The 24,567-nt window shown below is 39.2% G+C and overlaps 1 protein-coding gene across 6 annotated transcripts in view; it reads right to left on the bottom strand.

Annotated features, from left to right (window-relative positions):
• The window catches only part of clip2 (CAP-GLY domain containing linker protein 2), a 114,008-nt gene extending 89,790 nt beyond the window's left edge, over positions 1-24,218 (bottom strand). For 2 of the 6 annotated variants that reach the window (XM_069184164.1, XM_069184165.1), the window contains exons 1-2: positions 8,180-8,259; positions 2,687-2,815 (exon numbers count right to left, since the gene is read on the bottom strand). The gene's annotated coding sequence lies outside the window, so the exon portion shown is untranslated. Of the gene's footprint in view, positions 1-2,686; positions 2,816-8,179; positions 8,269-10,897; positions 11,046-12,175; positions 12,279-22,304; positions 22,377-24,116 lie in introns of those variants that run through there. The other 4 variants (XM_069184167.1, XM_069184169.1, XM_069184168.1 and 1 more) reach the window with 4 other exon arrangements.
• Positions 24,219-24,567: the final 349 nt, after the last annotated feature.

Here is a 24,567-nt window from a genome sequence, read left to right as displayed (position 1 = left end):
AGATGTACTGTGCCTAGTGACCCCGCTGACACAAGAAGTGATCACTACTGTAGGTAGCTATATTTGAGACAGAAGGTAACAAGCTTGTGAAAACAAACAAAGGCCTCCTGGGAAGGGGCTAGCTTGAGTAACAGCTCGATACAGCCGCCTTTTCACTTCTACACCTCTGCCTGGGGTCAGATCCTCTACAATATTCCTTATGGGAGTTATGTACCAGCTATCAGAAGACATTGGATCCCAATGCTATACAGTAGGTTGGATAGTGACACCAATGAATTACAAAAAAATACCTGTGATGGATGACAGTAGTTAATGTTTCCAATCAGGATTTGTCAGATTCAATTTTAAGCTTTTCCAAGAAACAGAGCACATTTCATTCTTATCAATGATACCCATCACTACAGTATCTACAACAGCACAGTAAACGTTTTTTAAGAATGTGGTATATCTATAATTGTGGTAGGTCACTGCTTAATGGTGTTTATAGCAAATGTTCAGGAGGAAGGTTAGATCCTAACCTCTCTTACATTCAGTATATGGAACTTCCCTTTATACATTTCTCATTTCTGCCTCCCCATCTCCACCCTTGCAGCGGCTCCCTAGCTCATTCCTTGAGAAAGTGAGGGGGGTGGTTTAGTCAGGCTGTTTTTTCAGTGAGTTACACCAAACAATAGCTAATACATTTGTTCCTCTCTCATATTAATTAGGATCACGTTGAACTACTTAATTAAAACACACCACTTGGTATGCATTATGATAATCGTTCAATCTTCCTTTATTTTTAGAAAGGCTGCATACATGTTTTAATGTTGCTTTCTTAAAACAGCTGCTCTTTGCACTTTGTCAGTTAGATTGGATAAAAGCTTAAGACGTTGCTGTCTTAACCAACAACCATTGACAACATTGATGCACATGTGGTTAAAATGAGGAGAATCCATCAAAACGGGTCAAGAGGTGGGAATAATTTAGTTTCTGATGTATTTTAGCCCAGGAAGTCTTCATTCCAATTCAGTGTATAAGGGAAATGCAGTTGTATTATCCACAAATTCCAGTGTAGAAGCGTTCACAAAAGAGAATATGAAAAAGTGGCAATGTAATACTTAAGAATTATAAGAATGGTAGAAAGCTTATACACATTCAGTCCATTCAGACCATCTTGCTTGCGTTGTTGCTATTAAAGATGCATGAATACAACCTATCCTCTTCTAAAAGGATTCCACACAAGTCAGCTGCAATAAGGAGTTGGTTCCACACAATTGCAATTCCTGCAAGTATCTACTGTTCTCTGTCTTGAAAGCTTCTGAACTTAATTTGTCATTTTTGTCCCAGGACAAATAGAAAACAGCACACAAGATTCTTCAACAAAACCATAAGCAAAATCAAATGTATTTAAAAGTGCCTGAACTCTGAACTGCTGTTTAAGGTCTATCCACTACTGACAAATTTAAGGTTCATTTTTAGGATGCTACTGTATGCGGGTGTTCACACTATTTCCTGGTGTTGGACCCAACTGTGGAATCATTTAGAATAAGTTATCTCCAGACTGTCAGTTCTGCTACATTCACAAAGAAAAGCAAAAACCATCATACAGTATAGGAAAGGGGGGCAGAGCAATCCATCTTGACATGTTGGTATAGGATTTGGATATACAGTACCAGACAATGAAAGATTTGTCCTTCATTACAAATCATGTTCTGCTGCAACAATGAGGCCACTTGACATGTTTTGCTCAATTGGATAAAATAAGATGACAGTATGCAGCTGCCAGCTTCCTCCACTTTCCAGGACTGTGAAGAGGCAGCCATGAGGGCTGAACAGAGAGCATCTCGTATCTGTATTGCAGGGGAGGCATCCAACACATTTCTTTTCACATTTCAAGTCAAGGTGAGCCTTGACGTGACTTGTCATTACCTCTGAGCACGTTCTTTCCCACGTTTTGTCAACCCTACTTTGAACAGATGTTTTAGAAATGCAAGAGGAATTCATTATTACAAGATCTGAGTGAAATGTTTTAAGAATGGGGAACAGTATGGGCCCTGCCTATTCACTGAAGAGAAATTAAAGTTTCTGGATTAAAAACTGGAAAATTGGTCACTGCTTGCGTCTACAGTTATACAAGAAGAAAATAACACAAGAGGAAAAATCTCTGGTGTTGGGAAAATTTCCTTATTCCCAAACACTGATTTTTTTTTTTTTACACAATTGCTCTGGAATCTGCAGTGAAACCGTTATGTTAAGAACCAACGTGCTGGGCCAAAGACACCCAGCAGTGGGCTGACAGCGAACAGCTGGGCTGGGCTGCGTGCGGCAGGAACAGGGCTGTGCAGGAACTATGTTGTTGGAGCAGTCTGGGGAAATGGAATGTGGTACAGGCTGACAGGCCAGGGTCGTAATCCGAAACAAGTGTGGGTCGTAGCTGTAGAGAATACGTACACAAGGGAGGGTCTGGGAGATCGGCTGGGTTTCAGTCCAAGTTAACAGCCAGGGTCAAAGCCGAGAGACGCACAGTAAATGAAGCCAGGCGGGTGACTGTGGAACACAATCAGGAGACGAAGCAGAAGGTTGCAACGCAGAAAGCAGGCAAGGCAACACAAGCAAAGCCAAACCCAGGAACAGACACAGACACAAAGCTAGAGGGGCTCGTGTATCGAAACTCAAAGGCCCGGATATTTATTCTGAAGGGCACCTGGACAGGCATGGTGGCGAACTGACTCCAGGTGCTCCAAGTGTCCAGGTGATGAAATTCTGCAGCAGCCGCTGCAGAGAGACAGGTTGACAATGATGTAGCCAGCTGCCGCATCGCAGCTAGATTGCCCTGCAGAGCAAAATCCGGGATGAGCACGACTGCATCAGGAAATTAATGAGTAGCACTGTTCTGTAAATCTACAATTTTATGTCAAGTCCTTAAATATAACAGGATGCAGCGGTGTACACTGGATAAATAAAGAACACATTATTTGCATTCCCACCTATCTACATTTTGAAAAAAATAATGTAGACATTTGCCTCAGATTTCAGATGCAGTAAGTTGTGTCTTTTGCAGTATTGTAAAAGATTTATTTGTAAAATAACACGGATGAACACAATATCTTTTTGCTGCAGTGGACAATCAGACCCCCACCCCCTCTATCTAAGGTGAACTGATTCTATAAAGAGGAACAAGAAACTACAAATTTAAGCTGATTACTGGCTGCCCGGGCTGTGTGTCACTGTGCCTTTTTAAAACGCTGTCCTGTGGAAGCAGGAGATAAGGAGAGCTTCGCAGCACAGCAGCAATCAAATTAAGTTCGCCTGTCCGCTGAACACATTGCCACTGGCACTGGCGCTGCTTGGCAAGGACACGTGGGGTCCTGACCTTAAGGAACATTGATATTCTGGTCTGCACTGGGTCAGACTGAGCAGACAGGAAAGGAGCAGGATCTCGCACTGCTGCATGTGGCACATTTTGATTGATTCATGTAGGAACGACCTTGGCTGGGAAAGGGGGGGGGGGGTTGTTTAAATATCAGGATCGTCTGCAGCAGAAGGTGATTTGATGCAAAATAAAGACATCTAGAGAACAATCGACCAAAAATGTCAACATTTTTTTGATTATGTAAGAAAACCTTGGCTTCCATATTGACAAACATACTTAAACTTGAGCTCAATTGTTGACACTACACTTGTCCAAAGTTAACAGAGAGAACGGAGTACAGGACCATTCGAGTCAGAGGGTTCAACAGGGACCTTCAAGGCTGACAAATTCTAATACAATGGTCAGTGCAACCGCTGCACAGCAAACCCTAGACTACTATGACCCACATCAGGCTTTCCTGGTTCCAATAAGATCTTGTCAAGTTTGTGACTTTGACTCCCACATCAATTTGTAATGATCTCTCTGGAATTCAAACTTATAAACCTGCAGAACACAGAATCGCCTTTTTGTTTCCACTAAATTGAGAAGTATCATTTTCACCATTCTTTCCACAGCATGCGTCTCCTTCCTGGAAAGGACTTTACTTCAAAAAGGCCATTTTTTGTTTACAAAAACATCACACTTTTAAACTTAAGTTCAGGTCAGTAAGTTTAGAAATGTACTATTATCACAGCAACTGATGCTTGTCCAGACCAGTGTTCTTTAAAAGCTCCAGTTATGTGCCATTGAGGAGGGATCATTTGCTTTTAAAAAGCCGGTGATCTGGTTAAACTAGCTTCAATAATTCTGTTATCCCAATTGTAATACTACTGTACCTAATGTTTCCTTACTCTTGTCTCTTTAGGTCAGGCCTCTGATTAACAGCTACATTCCCATGCTTTTGTCACTGGAGGGGATAATTACATGGTAAAACATTGCACAGGCCCTGCACACTATAATATAAGTGCTGCAGTTTATGTTTTTCCTACTTAAATAAGTAGGTTATTGACATTCACAGCACTATAATCTCAAGTCTATAATACCCTCCTGGTGTCTTCTTTGTATTTCTCTCACACATCCCATTCTTTATCACATTTCATTAACACTGGCGGTTTCTGTGCTTTTATTCTAGTCACTGGGGGGAAATAAAAATATTGGTTTTGAGTTCCTTTATTTTGCATGTATTTCATTGGCAGTGCACGCTAAACATTTATACTGTATATATTATCTCATATAGAATTCCTAAGGGCTGCTTAGTACACAGTGCCTTTATCATAGCTAACTGATTCTTGATTAGATGCTCTTTGCTTACAAATTTGGACGGGGGGCACTACTCCCCATACTGATGGCATGGATGTGTGTGTACAAATGCAGTTGTATAATAAAACTAACAGCGGCTGCTATATTGATGTACTGATGTAGTCACCATGAGACAGGCCCCTATCTTGCGGGATGAAGCATGCTTTGGTAAGATGTCCATAATGCAGTCCATATAGTCACCACTGAAAAACATTGTTCCGAGCTGTTTCAGCAGAAATGATTGAAACTGCTAAGCCTTGTGTTATTATGTAGTTCACATGACACTTAAAAAATTCAGAGCACATGGGACATTTCAGATGAGAAGGCACTGTATGACTGTAATGATTTTGTGTTTGCTTGTACCCAAGAGCCTCATTAAGCCAGTTCTTGATGTGTACTAAGTTAAATGTTTTGGTACAGCAACTGATGTCTTCCTTTCCCACATATTATAAAGATAAATGCAATCCATTTAATAAGGATGTGACCACTTCATTCTTTAATAACATTTTTTCACTTTTTTGGTTTGCATTTTGTAATTATGCGTTTACCGGTCTAAAAAAAATCATGTAATTAGTCTGCCTTGGTTTACTAATTGAGTCAATGTTGGTGCATAATTACAGACTTGCTATCATTCAATGGTGCTGTATGTTTCATGTGAATACTTGCCATTACCCATATTGATTGCTTAATTTAAATGTTGAACTTTCAAAAGCTACGTGCAAACATTTTATTGGGGAATGCATCTCTTTACTTCCATCCTATGCTGAAGGGATATGCTTGTCCTGATAAAAGTTCTTCCAATTCTTGAAAGCCTAGCTCCTAAAACAATGTTTAATGGAACATCAGAATGATCCATTATGTCTTTTGTTTCACATATCTTTGTATTCCTGTTAAATTTAGGCCAGGATCAATCTGTTTTAAATCCACATTAAAATAAAGCCTCCATCCAACTGTCACATTTGCCAGCCCTGTCCTTGCTCACAGCTTTCCTTTGGCTGGGTCCAAAAGGGCTCTGCCAAACACCACCATGAAGTTTGGAACAGGCTGTTGATGAGTGGCTGAAGATTGCCTTTAATCTAGTCCCCAGTATGGCACAATCATGTGTAGTGAAGTAACCAGTGGGTCACTGTCACTATGAAAATGCAGGAATCCTGTAATGTCATAAGCTTAGAAATGAAGAAAAGAGAGTGCAGTATTCAGGTCATTATTAATGGCAACTTGAAAGCCAATTATTACCCCTTCGTGATAATTATTAGAGGTTTAGCACAGTTCTGCTGGCATTTTATCAGATCATTAGAATGCAACCAACTGTTCATTCATCTGAAGGGCTGAATTTGTTTGTGATGTTCTTCCACAAGTTATGTCATATTTCATTGTCTCACAGAAAAAGGGAAGCAATCTGGACTTTGGCTTTTCCAGTTTCCTTCCATCTACTGGCTGTCCATAAAGTCTAATATTGTTAATACATGTTCCAAACTGCTCACAGTTAATGAAGTTGATGTGATGAAAAAATGATGGCTCTGTCATTGTCTTACATATTTTACAAGTGGAAGTCTTAAGAGAATAGCATTTGCATATTTATATTATTTATAGCTAAATGTCAGGAAGTCCACAATAAACTCAAGATGAGGAAAAGATGTACAGTATATAACATTTTGTCCTTATTTCTTGGAAACTAATTTGCTTCAGCGATTCTTTAATATTTGGTCAAATGAGATATGCCAATGAGCTTTCTTATAGCCTACCAGTTCGGAATAATGAACTGCTAATTAGCTCCGCTCACTGCTTCGAGCAGGAGAGAAGAGATAAGGACCACGTATGCTTTCATATGAAATGTGCACCATCTACCATTCCAGCTGAATTCCAGACATGCTTGCCTTCTGTGTGGGTGTTCCTCTAGTGTTTACATCTTTTTCATGTGCTCCCATTTTCTCCCACTTTCCACAGATACTAACAAGGTTAATTGGTATCTCTAAATTGTGTGCCCTGCAATGAACTGGCATTCTGTGTAGGTTAAAATCCCACCTTGTACACTATACTTTCAGGACAGTAACAATAATAATTAATAATTCATTGCCTTTATATAGTCATTTTTATCCCAGTGCCCACACCAGAGTGATCAATAAGAAAAGTGATAGACGCATTCGAAATAAATTCTCGCCAAGTCATAGAAGTTGCTCCTGTATTCAAAGTCAAGAATACTCGAGCCCTACAAACAGCAGGGATATTTAGTCAACCATGGTCATACTGTAAGAACCTGAAAAGCTATGAGAATTATCAAATTGGTCCAATTAAGGCATTAATGAATTAGGCTTTTAAATGCAGAGTGGTGTTGAAAGCCTGCGAACATCCTCCAGAACGAAGAGAGAAATGAAGACCAGAGCACACTGCCCAACGGCCTCAATGCCCCACCTTCCCATGTCCTGCCCCGCCCAGCCAAGCCCCGCCCTCGCATGTCCAGCCCCGCCCAGCCATAGACTCTGCATTCACCGGTTGAGCAGCTTGAGGGCTCCCTAGTGACAGAATCCTAGTGAAATTCCCTTGCTTCATGTCCTCACAAACAGATTGATTTCTTTTGTGCTGGAACAAATGTTTTAAGCAGAAACCTCAGAAACGTTTGCAGATTACATATTGTTAAATGCAAGAGAGGATGAAATCATGAAATAACAGAAAAAAGAGTGAGAGGTCAAATACTCCTTGAAGCGTTCCACACTTAATTAGCTCATACTGTGCACTGAAAGCAGTGAGAAAAAAAACACAAATCCAATTTACAGTTTCTGAAGGATATCAGTACAAATATTCCAATATGAATTGAAAAAATATCAGAATGCAGATAATGAAGAGAAAAATAAATGAGAAATTCAAAGTAAATTACATTTTGTAATTAAACCAACATTTTCTCATGTTGTAAAATAAGCTTGAGAGATGTGCCCTTGAGTTCTGTCAAACAAAAAGACCAAGATTTTCTTGGTGGTTGTATGACTTCCCAAGTAATGAGTAGGTTGCAAAAGAATATAATTTCTATATGGTTATTCATTGTTAGTGTCAATAAAAACAATAAAAATAATAGCATTTTCAATAACTCATGAAAATATGCTTCTGAAGGTATGATGAGGTTCTATACCTTCTACCTCACAAATTGTGTGTTCTCTCAGGAACACCTGAGTTATTGCAAGTTCTATTTTAGGACCTGCAATGGAAATAACATTGTTTTTAACATTTTCATTACTAGTAACAAAACTGTGACAGAGCAGTCTGTCACTGTGGCAAATGGAACATGCTAGGACAGGGGTGGCAGAACTTAACAGGCTTATGTTTTTCTAAAACACCAGAGTGCATCAGATCTCACCAATCTACCCTGTTTGTCTCTCAGCCTGTGGGTACACACGCAGGTTGAGGAAAGGAGGAGAAAGTACTGGTAGAGAACATTATGTTTAGAGAAATGGCACGAAAGAAACAAAACAGTGTAGAATGTCAATAGCTTACCTCTTAACAGCACTGCATGAGAGGAGAAGCCAATGCCTACTTGTTTGTAGGGGGTCCTCAGAAAGGTCAAAAGGTTGCAAACACATAGGAGACTGGTAATATGCCTGAAACTTAGCTAGTGGAACATACCATTGCTGGAATGCTGAGAGGGGAGGTTATCAGAGCCTAAGGCTAATGCTAAAAATGGCAACCAGGTATAGAAGACCTAATGAATGTCTGTCCTGTGTATTGTTAAGGGTTTCATGTATTTGTGTGTCCAAGTAGTCTGGACTACTGTGTTATGTGTTGTTTCTTGTGAATTTTATGTTTTACACCTAGTGTATCCATAATAGTACAACCCAAATCCTATTTTAAGGGTATGTTGAGCACTTGGGGTCGTTTGGAGTCATGGGTTAGGAGTTTAGAAATAAGAGCAAGGTGTGAGTGGATATTATAAAAAGGTTGTTGCTTTATTTGTTTATTTAATACTTGAGAAGAGTATTGACTTGACTGACTTGCCATCGTGTATTATTTTCTCTCTGTGAACAAAACGTCCTACGGCCAACACTACCCACACAGGAGGTGTTTGTGTGACAAGAATGAATAAGAAAAACACTACTACACTTTTCTCCCATTAAGTGATTATAATAAGTATTGGTTATTATTATAGTTATTGAGGGCAGTACAGTGGCACAGGGGTTAGCATTGCTGCCTCTCAGCTCTTGGGCCCTGGGTTCAATTACCGGGGTGCTGTCTGTGTGGAGCTTGTATATTTTCCCTGTGTCCGTGTGAGTTTCCTCTGGGTGCTCCAGTTCTCCCACAGTCCAAAAACATACAGTTAGGTTAATTGGCTTCTGGGAAAGTTGGCCCCGGTGTGTGTGTAAGTCTGTGTGTGCCCTGCAATGGACTGGCATCCCATCCAGGTGTGTCCTGCCTTGTGTCTGTTGCTTGCCAGGATAGGCTCTGGCTCCCCTGTGATCTGGTTTTGGATAAAGTGATTATAAAATGAATAGATGAATGGATTATAGTTATTGACTATGTGACCTTTTTCTTTGAGTATGTCTTAAAACACACAGAAATTTATGAATTACAATTAATCCCAGCATTTGGGCTAAATTCCACTATGGGCTTGTTCAATATGGCATCGCTAAAGATCCCCTTTGGTAGGGTAAGGTAAATTCTCACTTCTTGCACTAATGTACTCTGTTTCGGAACTGCTGGAGCAAGCAGAGTGGCTATTTGCTTCACCCAGGTGGGCGCTGTATTTCAGTGGTGAATAGTTTCTGTCCTACATATTAAAATCCGTCCAGCTCCGGTGGAGCCTCTCAGCAAGAAACAGGCACAAGGTGGGATACACATTGGACGGGATGCCCATGTAAAGTAATCAAATTGAATTTTTAGTATCTAATAAAAAAGTAATTATTGGGTTAACAAGTTAAAGGTGAAATCAAGATTCTCATGCTAGAGTTATCCCCTAGTTAAGAGCCAAAATTAGCTCACTTTACAGACTGATTAGCCTTTGCTTAATGGCTTACGCTTAATACAATACTCATCTATTGCCTGTAAAACACTACGTCCTGTAGATTTACCAGAAAAGCTGCAAAAATACACTTTTTCAAATCTGAAAATTCATGTTTTGGTAGAAATACTGAACATAAGTTAAATACTAATTTGATAAATACTGCAACTTTATCACAGTAGTGCAAATACAGTATTTCAACATAAAGACAGGCTTTGTTCTGTCTAGATAGTTTCTCTAAAATTGGTCTTCAGCATGTGCATGTATTTAACAGCTGCTCAGAATGAATTACTGACAATCGCAGATTAATGAGGAAGCTTTCAGCTTTCCATCTAAACTTCTGAATCAGCCTGTAAATCTCCTTACAGCTGTGTGAACCTCCTTCGTATTTTTGGCGTGCCCAGCATGGCCGTGTTTCAAGGTTTTGTCATCTTCTTAAGAGAAGTGTCACATTTACTTTATTGCTGCTGCAACAACTGAAAGATACAGCTTCACCCAAAATGAATATTCAAACATGATTTCAATGCTTACAGTACTGTATGTGCGACAAAACTCGATGCAGGGCTTTGTGCATGACAGATGATAACTGATGCCTCAGATCCAACAGGAAAAGGTCTATACTGTCAAGGCTTTATTCTCCCTTTGGGATCATTTAATGGAAGAACTTCCATACCCTACCTCACATCCTCTTCCTTTTGCGTTAATGTCAACAATTAGACACTGTGTCATAAGGATTCAATTCAAGGAGGAAACCAAGTGATATTGACAGGCAACAGAGTCTATAAACCCACTGTTAAACTGTCCTATCATTAACCAAAAAAAAAACCCAGCAGTGATGTTAGCCTGGTGTCCTTAAAATGGCTCAAGCATGGGTTTTAATTCGGTTTTAAGCACAACCTGTCCACCTGAGCCACCATCTTAAAGGCCAGAAATCCGCAAGCCTTATCTTCAAGAATGGGCTGTGGTTTACAGATAAACTGTGAGAAATCAGGGTTCTAAATGAAGCTTCCCCACTTTGATTCCACTTTGATCCATAGAGCAGAACTACTAATTGATTGACACCACCATTCCAGAATTATCCAGGACACTCCCAATTTCTGATTTTCCAATGTTCTCATTATATAAGTATATTCATTTTTTACTGTACATTGGTAACAGTAAAGCAAGGCATATAAAATGAATTGAAATGCTACTATGTCAATGCTATTATTTTGTCTTACCAAAGATGTTTTCTTGTCAAGTGACATTTTAATGTTAGTCCTCCTTAGCTGTTTGAGTTCTGTGTTTTCTGTGACAGGTGACAGCAGATTTAAAGCTTCTTGCAAAGAGGGGTCACAGAAACCACACTAAGCAGAACCTTTGGAGCTCCTGTTGAGAGATACTGTATACAGTAAGTATCCTTTATATGAAAAAACATTGGTATCATTTAAGATACTGGGTTGCTAATGAAATTGCACCACAACTGCAGAGTGAAGTTAAACTTTAATGTTTGTAATTCCAGCTAAACCTTGTTCACACACAACCATTTTCTAGGGACTATAGTATTATTCACCTGGGGATACAGTAGGTCCAGTGAGCCTTGTGCCCACACACCACTTTCTGAAGGACAGACAGTAAGTGGCTCAGTTTGCTGGTGAAGGGACTGTGATTGCAAATTGGGTCACACTCCAGCCCAGATGTTAATCAGCTCATGTGTTTGTATGCCCAGTTGCACCACATAAGTCATTCATTTTTTCTCCAAAAATTTGAACATTTAAGTTTTAATTAAATTTGACTGAAAACATAGCTGAGGGCAAAGCCAGTGGTGCTTAAAGTTACATGAATGGTCTAAGACTGCTGTTGTTCAGGGTACATTTTGTGTTCCCCATATATTCAGAGCACAGGATTTAGCTGCTTTTAGCTCCAGGACCCAACTAATCACTTCCAACAAAGACCCCAGCTTAAACACAATCTAATGGTATATCTAATAAGGAATAATTATATTATTAATTGTAAAATGTTAAAAGTCTGTCAATGTGTCCACCATACAGTATGTGTTCTCAAATCAAGTCCAATTCCAAAGTTACCTGGGCTCCTTGTAATTTCTCTGAGGACCTCCAGGGGTCTCTGGATACCTGACTGAAAACAACAGGCTAGAGAACAAACCCTATGTGCCCTTCAGTTTCTTTTGCCTCTGTGTAAGAAGGCATTCAGCTGAAACTTAAGGAGCTTTCTGTTGTCACAGCCAAGCTGTGATGTACCACAGAGGGAGAGACATGAGATTTTGCCTAACAGGCTCTTGTCGGTGATTCAGTCTTCATTCTTTCCATGCTTTGTTGTTTTTCTTTTTATCCGAACAAGAAACTGCCCACATGCTGACATTTGTGCGAGCATTTCTTCCATTTCATTTCCATTCTCCCATCTGCCTATTTGAAAGCTTCCCCCTTTTTCAGTGCATCTGCCGCAGTTGGCCTTTTGCTAGAAATCTGAACCGGCGTTCTGAAAGCAATAACTCCTACCTGCAGTATGGAAAAAAGCCCCCCACACAGGACGGCAATGAAGGGAGCTCAGTCTCTTGCTGTTGCATCAGGTATCACTTCCCTGGCCTACCAGTGTCACTGCCTGAACAATAGAAAGCAAGACTGAATTTGTACCAGCGTGAAATAGTACAATAGACCTCGGCTCTTGTAACAGGTGTTTCTGTGCATCTAATGGCACGCTCTCAAGTAGCTTGGAAATGTCTACTGCATAGTGGCGAATCAGCCCAAACCCAGTTTGGCAGAGAGGAAGGCAATAGAGAACAGGCAGGAGGCAGGTTTGCAGCTTCACAAAGGCAGAGGGTTTATTGCCCTTTTAGTTACAGAGGTGTGCTGTTCACCAGGAGGAGATAAGGGGACAGAGAGAGAATGCATGTAGAGAGAAGGGAGGAGCACAGTTTCTCACAACTAGCCATGCGGTGCAAAGAGAGCGAGTATTAAGGGGAGCCCCCATTTTATAGGGTACAGTGGTGGAGGAGAAGCTTCTACACTCAAGGTCATGGGGCAATGGCATAATCCATAATTTCAGGGTGGAGTTGGGGGGGGGGTGAAACACTACAATATTTAAGTAACTTACTGTAAGCACTGTCGTGCATCTACTGTTTTTGCTATACATGTCTACCTGTACTGCTGGGATGCTGAGCAACCATGTTGACCTGCAGTATTTCATGTTATTTAATGTCCACGGCTGGTTTATTATACTGTCAAAAGATGATCTCAATGAGAAATGGTTGTGGAGTTAAGAGGTTTGGTAAAGTCCTGGAGCATCATGGAGCCCAGTAAACTTGTGTTGTTCGCCTTAGAACACTGCGCAAACTATGAAGTCACTGAATAACTGGGTTTATAATGCATGGTACATTACCCACAATGCATTATTTTAATTCCCCAATGAGATGACATTGTTTTAAATGCCCCCTTTTCAGTGGAGGTAGTGGTGAAATACTCTGAAATGATTCCACATTTCTGGAACATCAGTAAAAGATCATGCTTAGTTCTGATTAGTTGGTTTTTTAATTGCAGCTTATTGTACAGATTAAGTGAAATGCGCTTCTCTTCAAACCATATACTGTAGTGTAGTTAAATAACAAATTGTTTTATTGGCTTATGCTAGGCAGAAATTAGTAGATGCAGTAATTCGTAGATGCTTACTTGTTCTGATTCTGTAGCTCCCAGAAGAAAGGGGAAGACAGATTTTTAATTTTGGAATGCTCTGAGGTAATCAGAATTCTTAAAACCTTCTTTCCAGAACACAGAATTAAATCAGCTTTGCAAAATGAGTGCAGCTTGCTGGAGATGCTTCACTAGGGCAATTTGTTTTGCTTTACTCCTCTCTGACACCCATCTTTATCATGAGTACTCTCCTGTGAGAATGGCCTCAATCATTCAGGCCCTACACTTTGTTCTGATTTGCATTACTACTTCATTGAAAAAGGCTAAGATGCATTAGTAAACACAAGCTGGACAACAGCTCTTTGTTTTGACATCCAGGTTTCCGTCTAAGATTTGATTGGACCCTGAGACAATAACACCCTCCGTTCCCATCAGAACAATCCTGATTTAAATTCAGTCTTCATGGTGATTAATTCCAAATTCTGATTACTGCCGATAAGAATGCAGTGTTCTCTAGGCCTTCTCATATTAATAATGCATTGGTGGCAGGATGCATAGAGAAACAGTGGAAAGAAGCCCAGGTTTCACAATTCGCAAATAGAGAAACAGAGTCAAGAAACACTGTTGGGGCCATCATTAACTAAATAAAGAGTCCATTGGTATTTGCTATGCCAGACTAATTTAACAAACAACTTCCAATGCATGATGTGTAATGGCTGTGCAAATGCTTCACTTCCAAGAACCATTTGCAAAGTGCACTCCTGTGATTCCCAGCTGCCTGGATGTTCCAGTAACTAATTGGTTATTTAACTAACTGTTTAATAATGTTTATTTTCTGCGCCGATTGTGTAAATATTTCATTCTCGCTCTGATGAGCGGAGTACGAGTTGCTGCTGTCGTGACTGATGTTCCTTGCCTGCTTGTCTCCCCGAGCTCTTCGTCCCATTTCATTTCTCATCAGGGTCGGGGTCCCCAGCATGAGCTCTTCTGCATTTGCATCTTGGCAGCCGCGATGCACTGCAGTTTAATGAGCTTTTTCAGGCTCCTCAAAACGTCCATCCTTCATTCATGCTAGTGTTAAATGACCACTTTGCAATTCCATGCTGATCTGTTGTTCTGTATCTTCCAGTCCTGTCATTTTGCATCCCACTGGGCTGACACTATAGACTGATCCTCCTCCCAAACACTGGTGGGTTGTTCAGAATCTTGGTTTTCTGTTCATTTACAAGCCTTTGTTGAGTTTAGGGGTTTGCACTCAGAACTCAAGACTTTTGGATGGGTGTGCATGACCTGGATTCCTGAAGCCTTGTTGAGCGTCTAAGCCAAAATGTTTGTGAAATGCAATGTACTCCTGACTCAAGTTGGAAGCAATGAGAAGAATTTGTAATAAAGCAGGTTTATTTATAAAGCAGTTGTAATAAAGCAGGTTTACTTCTGGATGCTAATCATAAAGATTTCAGATCTGTTTTGAGCTTTGGTTTTTGTACCTTTCTCCAGATCACTGCCAAGTTGCAATTCTGCCAGTTTAAGCTGTATCACATCATTAATCTGCAATTCATATTACTTGGAATACAAGATTAATGATCTGCTCCTGTCTCTTTGAGTAAACAGAAACATTAAAAAAACCTCTTCAGTGAAAAACAGCAAAACTATTCAGCACTGATTCATGCTGCTGACTTATGAATTTGAGATTACATACTGTATTTGTCCTCTTGGATTGTGTAATGGCCTTTAAAAGAAGTCTTGCAAACTCTTTACTGAGATTTACAAATGTACAATATTTGTACTGTATTTTCAGAAATCCATCTAAAATTGTGATAGACTAAAGACATTGCATTGATTATTGTTCTAGCAGTTAAAATGTTAAAAAATATAATTCTTTGTTGCTAGAATATAAAAAGGTCTGGCAGATCCCGGCGTGAATTGCTACATACAAGTAATGTGTGTTGTTTTGCATTTTCTGTATTTGTATTGCCAACTTCTGTTTTCTGCAAAATTGCCCAATTTGTCAAAAAGGAAGCAATTACCTATAATAATTTATCAAATTAAATGCTCACAGACATCATGTATTTCAGTGTAAGCAGTATAACAATATAAACAGTATGGTCAATCGCTGTTCAGTAGAAAAGGCTTTGTTTCAGCTGTTGAGCTACAAGGGTAGCTGGTTTCAAACTGTGCTTTAATACAGCCGTGAGAGCGGTGCACTCTTTGTCTTTGCATCAGAAGTCAAATGGAGTATGACCGCAATTAACTCGTGAACCAGATCCTCTGTATGTGCTGAGGTGGCTCCTCTACAGGATGTGGTGTTTTGAGCTAAAAGACAGATTACCTCCTAAAATCAGTAATTTAGCAGAACAACAAAATGCAATAGTAAAATTCAAAACATGACATGGATATTTTGACAGGGTCAGGCTTGCATACAGTAGTTCTGAAGAAATGAAGCGAGGTCCATTATGATGTGCAGTAGGAAGATGTAGGTACAGTACATCTTCCTATTGCACATCATAATGAACTTTGCTTCATTTCATATTGCTTGTTGCTTCGTTCAAGTGACACACAAATATTAAAGTTTCTCCACTATTTGAACTTGTTTTATAAAAAAGCCCAATGAGTTGACTAGAGGTTAGGCCAAGCAGAGCCTAACCAGTCAAATGCAGTGCCCTGAGATCACAGTGAATCTGTATTTTCATACCAGTCAATCAATCATTCAGGACCTCCACCCTCCAGCACAACTGCACTTCATTTAAGGTTGGTCAGTCCATTGAGTACTCACAGATACATGTAGTATTCCTTCCTGTGCATTATCATCTCACTGATGTTCTTTGCAAAAGAGCCTGTGACTCAAAATGTGAATAACTTTCTGATACATCTGAAAGGTGTTGGTGATTTATACAGACGTTTTAAACCTGTTGGATTCTTAAACCCCCTGTAGTCTAGGATCCTGTTACTCAGATTTCAGATTTCCAATCTGTGCTACTGCAAGTGTCTGGAACAGCCAGCTCTATAATTGTGTGATGAATTAGTAATTAACTCAAATATATACCTTTGATCTCTCTAATCGCCAAAGTCCATTGCAGTTCCTTGATGCAGCAAGCTATGTTGATCCTGGTAATTATCAATTTTCAAACACTTGAGGAGTTCTGTAATGGAGCAAACTGGACAGGACAGGGAGCAAGTACAGTATCTCTGCTCCTAGGGGGAAAAATGGCTGCTGACCCCCACCATTTTTTTTCTGCCTGAGTACATTAGGTATGCAACACTGAATTATTCAGAGATAGGTGATATCTCAAAATTACTGCATGAGACTTTGGAACTCAAAATGTTCTTAAATGGATCGGTGTGGAGTTTTTATATGAATGTGCCCTAATTATCTTTTTCCACATTTTCAAATTATCCTTGTGGCACTATGCGGGGGCGTGCCCATTGTGGGGGCGGAGCCCAGGTAGAAGGACGATGCTTCGCCTTTGTAGTCCCAGCTGTCCTTGCTTCTAGAGGATGAGCCCCAGCTGGGCAGGTCCTATAAAGGCACACTGGACACCCCCCGAGGGGATGAGCAGGGACACCCCGGAAGGGGGAGTTTTACACTGACAGTCCCGAAAGGGGATTGCACCCGCGTAAGGTGTCCTTTTTCTTTTCTCTTTCTTTTTTCGCCTGATCCGCTGTGCAGTACCACCTGGGCAGGCTGTTCCTTTTTCCTCAAGTTTTTATTTTATTTTTTGGCCTTACACACCCTGCTCTACCAGACTGGACCCCATTAAATGGGGGAAATAGTGTAAATCCAGCCTGGTCACTGGTGTGCTGACCTGGAGGTCATGAGGCACAGCAGTACACTTTCTTTTTGCTTTTTGTTTATTTTTCACCTCTTTTTGTATTATTTTGGTCCCTGCTTAACTCACACCTGTGCTTACTTCCCTTAACCCAGGGCATTGACTTATTACCGGTGTTTGCCACGGCACCTACTCCACCGCGCTGTCACATCCTACTTTTCGTAAGAAATTGTGTAAAGAAGAACTAATTAGAACCAAGTTTTAGAAGCTGTTTAGTAAGAAATAAGATATTACCTAGTGTATATGAAGGGGTGGCATTGTGGCTTCTGGGAAAATTGCTCCTGGTGTGAGTGTGTGTGTTTCTCTCTGTGTGTGCCCTGTGATGAACTGGAATCCTGTCTAGAGTGTATCCTGACTTGACCCGTGTTGCTTGACAGGATAGGCTCAGGCTGCTCTGTGACCCTGTATTCGATAAAGTGGTTAAAAATAAATGGATGGAAGGAATATGAGTTTTAAGACCTCTAGCCTATTTTTAACTACTTCCTTTGGTTTGTTGTGCTTCTTTGCTTCCTCTTACCCTTTCTGGCAATGATAAATCTTTTCAAAATGCTGCTTTTGTTCAAACAGTTTGCTGGTTTTTCATATAAGAACAAGGGAGGAAACAAGAGCAGGGAGTGACTCACTGCAAATTCAACAAGTAAGGGAAGAAATAACAATGAGACGTGGATATGAACTAGTCTTTCACTCTGAGGAATTAAGAACAGAATGGTATAGTAAGCAGACATCTTTGTTGCAACACTAGGAAATGAGAGTAAGTCTCTGTGAGGTTCCTGAAAAATGATAAATCATTAGGATAAAATAAAACCATGACAAGGCGTTTTAAATAAGGCTGAACACCATCTGATTTATGACAAGCTGTCAACAGACTGATTTATTCTATCCATGGATCCCTAAGCACACACACTGAATTTCTTTTTCTTTAACCAACAGTCATTTTCAGAAATACATGAACTCAGTCAACGTATGGCCTCGATAGGGATCAGATTTTACAGGTACTGTAGGTAGTCAAAGGTAAAAAGAAGTCCCTGATGGAATTAATCTTGTTGTCACGGGAGCCGGTTCTGACTCACATGAAGTGCATTGTTAAAGACCCAATGCATGACGATATAATCCTGAAGTGACTAGAGAAGGATATCAGGGAAGACACATCAAGGAATGGACGGGATTACAGACAGGGGAAAGTAATGGAAGTGATCTGGTCCAAAACAGTCCAGTCCGACAACTGTGACATTAATATTCATATCCATGATTCATTATTTAACAGTAACCAAATGAACAAGATGGTTGATTTATTTGTACTTTAAATCTGTGTCTACATCCTTCCATTCATCTGCTTTGTAAGAAGGCTGCCAATAACCTTCTGTAAGGGGAAATATATCAGAAGCACATTACTTTTCAAGAGTGTAAAAATAGAAGATGATTCTAAAGATGATTAGAGAGGCACCATAGAGCAACCCCATCACAGAAGTGCCATACTGTGCAAATTAGGTGGTCTCAAATATCATCATCAGAAAGATGATAATTTCCAAAGGGATCCTGCAGGGAAGGATGTTCTACTGTGGCTAGATAACACGTGAATAAGGCTCAGGATGAGCTCAGTCCTAGAGGGATCAGGAGCTCTGTGTGTTTAAATGAAATCCTGGAATAAGTATTAGACAGAAAGTCTCTCATTCTCCTGTCTGAGTTATAGACAGGAGGAAATAACTAAACATGACATTGTGACTGCAAACAATCGGCTAAATCGATGATATCTGCTTATCAATTGTGTGAAATTGGCATTCCTCACTTTGTATTCCTCCTCAGCATTCATAACACCAAGACAATGTTACAGGTACATCCACACAAATGCCTAAGTCCATGCCACATATCTAAGAGACCATGACACTCAGACAGGATCTCAGTCTCACATTTCATCCCAGATTTCACCTCATACAGTGCAAGACACCCTGTCAAAATAATGAGACACTGACTTCGAAACTGTGGTCCACAGGGAAGAGTACTATCTACTGTAGAGCTGAAACACTCAAGACATCAGTATATCCTGAGGCATTGTCAACATGCTGAAGCTAATCCTGACAGAGATCTGTATTGGCTGTATCAGAAAGATGATAGCCCTTATCCTGCTATGTATAGTATTTATACAATAAGAGGAACATGGTTTGGAGTGTGTGATTCCTGCTTTATTTCATTGACTTTGTTTATTCTCAACACTTTATCTCAACGCTTCCAACAGCATACCTGCTTTCTTGGATTAGTTGGTATGAATTGAAAACCATGAATGTGGGTTAGAAAATGCACTACATATTACAAATCATGGATTTATATTCAGCCTGGTAACCTGTAATATCAGATTAATTGCCTCTTTCTTGCCTGTTATATTTCATGTTTAACTACATGTGCTGCTGGTTTAAGCCATACGTTTGAAGTTTCATGCAGTTTCAGTGCTGTGTAATGTTCAAGGCTGTGTATCCACTTTTTCAGTTTTGTTTTCCATTGTGCAGTAGGGGGCGGCCTTGTGACAGGGAAACTGTACTAACCCCGCAGCAGTCAATGCAGAGCAGTAGCAGGGCACACACACAAGCTAGAGCACAGGCCATATTCATTAACAGACGAGTGAAGTTCTGCTTACCAGAGAACCCCTGCTGATTCCCAATAGGAGAATCAGAACTTTCATCCCATTTGCCAGTCCTCAAGTGCAAGAGAATGAGCTGAGAAATTAATGCAGATTCTTTCTAATGTGCCCTGTTATTTCTTGAATTGTTCAATGCTTTTATTAATGTCACTGTCATTGTAGGAGTAATTATGATAATTATTATGCTTTTATGTCATCACCTGGTTGTTTACTCTAATTTTTATTATGATGATTCTATTGATGGTGATCACTACCATTCTTATTTAATTCTTATTGTTGCTGTGATTATGAAATTAATTTATTAATTTGTTTCAGTCATAAATATGACTCATATTATTGCCATGGATTACTGATAATGCACTTCTGGGTGTTTCTTAAAAACAGAACAAGAAGTACTCTCAAACTTGAATTGTAAAATTCAATTTTTCATTTTTCCACAGAAACAAATTCCGTCTGTCAAGTAAAATTGTATTTATACTTTCATCTGTTTGATGAAAATGTAGAAAACAATTTTTAGTAGACTCATTTATATAGTTTATAGTCCAGTGATTCAGTACTAGGATAAAACATATTCTGTATCTTTCTATGAATGAATTGTTGTCATTTAGAGTACACTGCAAATAAATAGGAATATGGTTCATAATTTTATTTACTTTTAAATAGCTATCAGTAGTCATTTGAAATTGTGATTTCAAATCATTTCTTGGCTTGTATTTAGGAAGTATGTTTTCCATATTGTTTTAAGCTGGCATTTTATCAGTAGTGAGCAATTCTACTAAAATACTGTACTTAGCTCACCATTACTAAGCATAAACACAAATTATTATCTGTACCAATAGGTTGTTAACAATTTGTTAGTGCTGACAAGTAAAAAAAATTAATCACTTTTGTATTCGATACCATGTATTATAAAAGATAACTGACATTCACCCCTGCTAATTATATCGAATTTGTGGTGACATTGAATGACTGGTTGAGATCACACGGTGACTGCTTGCACTAGCTCAGTTACAGTAGGTAGTGAATGTCATTTTCCATTTCCATCTGTCCAGTGTCTTCTTATCACTAGCTAGGACCAGCCCTGGTCCTCATGATTAATGTACAATGCCTCCTGGTTTTCAGTCCAGCTGAGCTTTAAGTTCCTGAATTGAAATCATGCCTAAGCCAATAAGTATAATATTAGGTAAAAGTTACTAAAATGTTATCTTAAAAACGAAAACAAAAAAAACCTTTTAACCAAATTATTCAGTAAATATCAGCTATCATATGGCCCTTTTATTTTCTTGACTCCTTAAATAGTAATTTCTCTCCTTTCTACCTGATCTGCGGTGTTAGTGAGACCGCAGGCACAAAATGGCTGCTAAATGTCACCCAGATATGTTCTGCATTTCAGTGCTGGATGAAAAAGGGCACCTTCTGTAGGATCTTTTGGGATGAAAACACTGTAAACTGGAATTTTTAAATTATAGTTAAATAAAATTGTATTATTAATAATTATGATCTGAGATGGACTGACGTCCCACCCAGAGTGTATCCTGCCTGGCACCTGTTGATTGCTGCAATAGGCTCAAGAGAGAGAGAGAGAGAGAGAGAGAGAGAGAGAGAGAGAGAGAGAGAGAGAGAGATGTCTTGAAACTGGAGGAAGAGCCAGGAGAACGTCATAACGAAAAGGAAATCTTGTCATGCTGTCTGAAACCAATGTGACAGCCCAGAGAGTTCACACCGAGCCACATGCACGCTGCTGCCTGACTTTAACCGGCACATTGGAGAGCTGAAGGTAGACTGAAGGGAGTCATAAATATGCATATGCTGAGCTTGTTCTTCTCCAGCAGTTCTTTTCTTAGAGTACCTTGATGCCAGTGAGTTATTTTCAAGCCAACATTTCCCGGGGATGTTGGAAAGAACAAGGAAGCAGGTCCCCATAGGCACTGAGGGAGAACATTGGATGAGCTGAGATAGTCTGGCTGGCAGATGAGTTTCTGTATAATGAAACAACCAAATCACCCAGAACCCTGAGTTAACACTGCCATTGACCAGGTACTGGCCTAGGCAATACTATGGTCTTGTATAATTTAACATGCAACCACATTCTGCTTGATTTCATTTTGACATTTTTCAAAGGGGGTGGGAGGAGAAACCTTTTTCTTCAAATAACAAAATGCAGGAAAGCTAAAGAGAAAATAAAATATCTTGTTTTATTGCTGTTGGTGTGTTCTACAAGGTGGTAAAAAGAAAATTTGCTTCAAAAGGTAAATACAATATTCATTTTAACTAGGGGGACATTTACATACAAAATAATCAAGGCATTGAAACTAGCTCCATTGTATCCCCAGTGACACATTGCACTTGAGCTCTGCATCAAAATGGAAAGATTAATAGCACATTTAAGCCTTAAACCTCTCTGGTCTTATGCAGTTCAGCACCATTAGCTTATCTTAGTTACAGCAGGGCATGCAGATATATGGTTGTGTCTATACATTTTTCTGTTTTAAAGAAAAAATAGTTCAAGACGAAAGGTAATGAAGAAATTGTATTGCCATACCAAATGTAACCTTTGGTGTTAGTTTTGCATTTGCTTGATGTCTGCAAAGGTGAGGCTGATCTGTGGTAGGTTCTGAAAAAGGGAGTTAAACACATGTTTTCCACACAGTTCAAGTACAGTACTGTTACTGTTAGGTTACTGTACTTGGTAGATAAGTCACAGGTTATAAACTATAACGTGAAGTACAGTACTGTGGAAGAGCTGAGAGTAACAGATCTCGATTTATGATATTGTGACTCAACTGTTGTAGTGTATGGGATTTACAGTATGTAGCTGACACAGCAGTTTTAGTGTTTGCTTTTACCCTAGGAAATGAAATTGACAAGATAAGGCTCTTGAAAACTGTTTAAATTACTGTTGTGTGCAATAGGCATTACAGAATATTTTGAACCTCCAATATTATAAGGCCGATTAAACATTTCTGAACCCAATAACACATCTGTTAGATCCATCTAAAGTCAGCATGAACAAGATATTTAGATGCTGTCATTCATAATTTGAAAACTTTAATGCTATACTGCTGTCTGCACTTCAGGTCAACTTGACAAACAACTTAAAGCTCACTATTGAAAGAGGGAGCAAACGGAAGTTAATAAGAACATAGGAAAGGTTAAAAAGAGAGATCATTCAGACCATCGTGTTCATTAGGTGCAAGGAGATTAAGGGATCTAAAACTGCTTGTTCTTCAAAGAAGCCAGGGTATCAGATTAAAAAACATGGCACGGTAGCATATTCCAGACTCCATAAACCCTTTGTGCAATAACCTGTCACCTGTTCTCCTTTCCCCATAGTATCCACTCTTTTCATCTAGTTCCTGTGTCAGATTAGTGGCAGTTGCTCAACTGTCTTCTGTCTGTCTTCTCAGGATACAGATGGTGCTTGAATTAGTTGCATTGACATTATTTCAATAGTCTTCTAGTCTTATAGTCTTCTGTTGTATGTAAGATTTATTCTCTTAGTTTTTGTGGGCTATTAATCATAGTAGGACTTGCTAGTGCATTACGCAAATGCTATGTTGCAAAAGCCTCTTGCTTAACTCTATGTTGCTATTGTGATTACTTATTTATAATTCATGTTATGTACACTTAAGTAGTCAAGTCCCAGTATTCTAGTGACTGCTATTTAGGCTTTGTGCTTACAGTAATCCATAATTGATGTTGAAAATCAAAGCACAGCATCACGCTTTCATCAAATTTTGATGCTTAGAGAACATACTTCCAAATGCCCACAGCAATATCCTTTGGCTTAGTGTTTTCCTGTGTCAAACTTTGGACATAATGTTTTTTATGATTGTTTTCAGCATCTACTGTAGTTGTACTATACCAATATATACCTGTCAAAGAGAGTCATAAGGTACACTGCTTGTTTTTTTTTTAACGGTGAATATAATCCCAGGTAACCACCCTGTGTTCTTTATCATATTATGTGTACTGTAAATTCATGTTGTTCAGAAGAATTCTCAAAGTTTTACATACTGCACAAATGACAATAACCATCAATTGTAGCTCTTACTAGCATTCCACTATACTGTCCTATCTGTAAAGAGAGTTAGAATTGATATGTAGAGCTATGTCATACATATAGTTTTGTCATTCAGTGTGTGCCATTGAGGTACAGTACCTGTGAGACTATGAACATGTCTGACTGTTTTATATAACTGTTACCAATCCAATCTTTTCTCTTGAGCATAGAAATCTCTAAATTAAGAATGTATTTTACAGAAATCGTTCAGTTTTTATACAGTTATGTTTTTAGAATCATTCACTTAACATTCAAATCTTCCTCACAAGGCAAGGACTAGAGGAAACTTACCCTAAGAGAAAATACTTCTGCATAGAGGCAGCTTTGAAGATAGCAGCATATGAGACATTAAAAAGTGCAGCATTTCCAGGATCAGTAATCTGAAAACTGAGTTAAGGGCAAAATCCACAAGGAAATTTGTCTATTTGAGTTTTAAAAACATTGGCAGGCTTGAGGTTCAAAGCTGCAGTTTTTCTATTTGTGGACAAAAGGTTGCTCTTAGTTACAAATGATTAACTCTTCTGACTATTTCTTAAAAAATGGACGATATTAAAAATAATAATAAAATAGTATAGAAGAAGCTCCTTAGCTTAGCTTCTTAAATTTAATCAGTGACACAAAGTATTACTGTTTTACCACTGATGTGGTAGGTAAAGAAAATCCATTGATATAAAATGCATTAGCATATTCTATATTTTATACAGTACAGGTTTGTGTGAAGTTGTATAAAACATTTCCACCA

The sequence above is a fragment of the Lepisosteus oculatus genome, chromosome 26 (assembly GCF_040954835.1).
Source record: "Lepisosteus oculatus isolate fLepOcu1 chromosome 26, fLepOcu1.hap2, whole genome shotgun sequence".
Lineage (NCBI taxonomy): Eukaryota > Metazoa > Chordata > Actinopteri > Semionotiformes > Lepisosteidae > Lepisosteus > Lepisosteus oculatus.
This window is presented reverse-complemented; position numbering and strand designations above follow the sequence as displayed.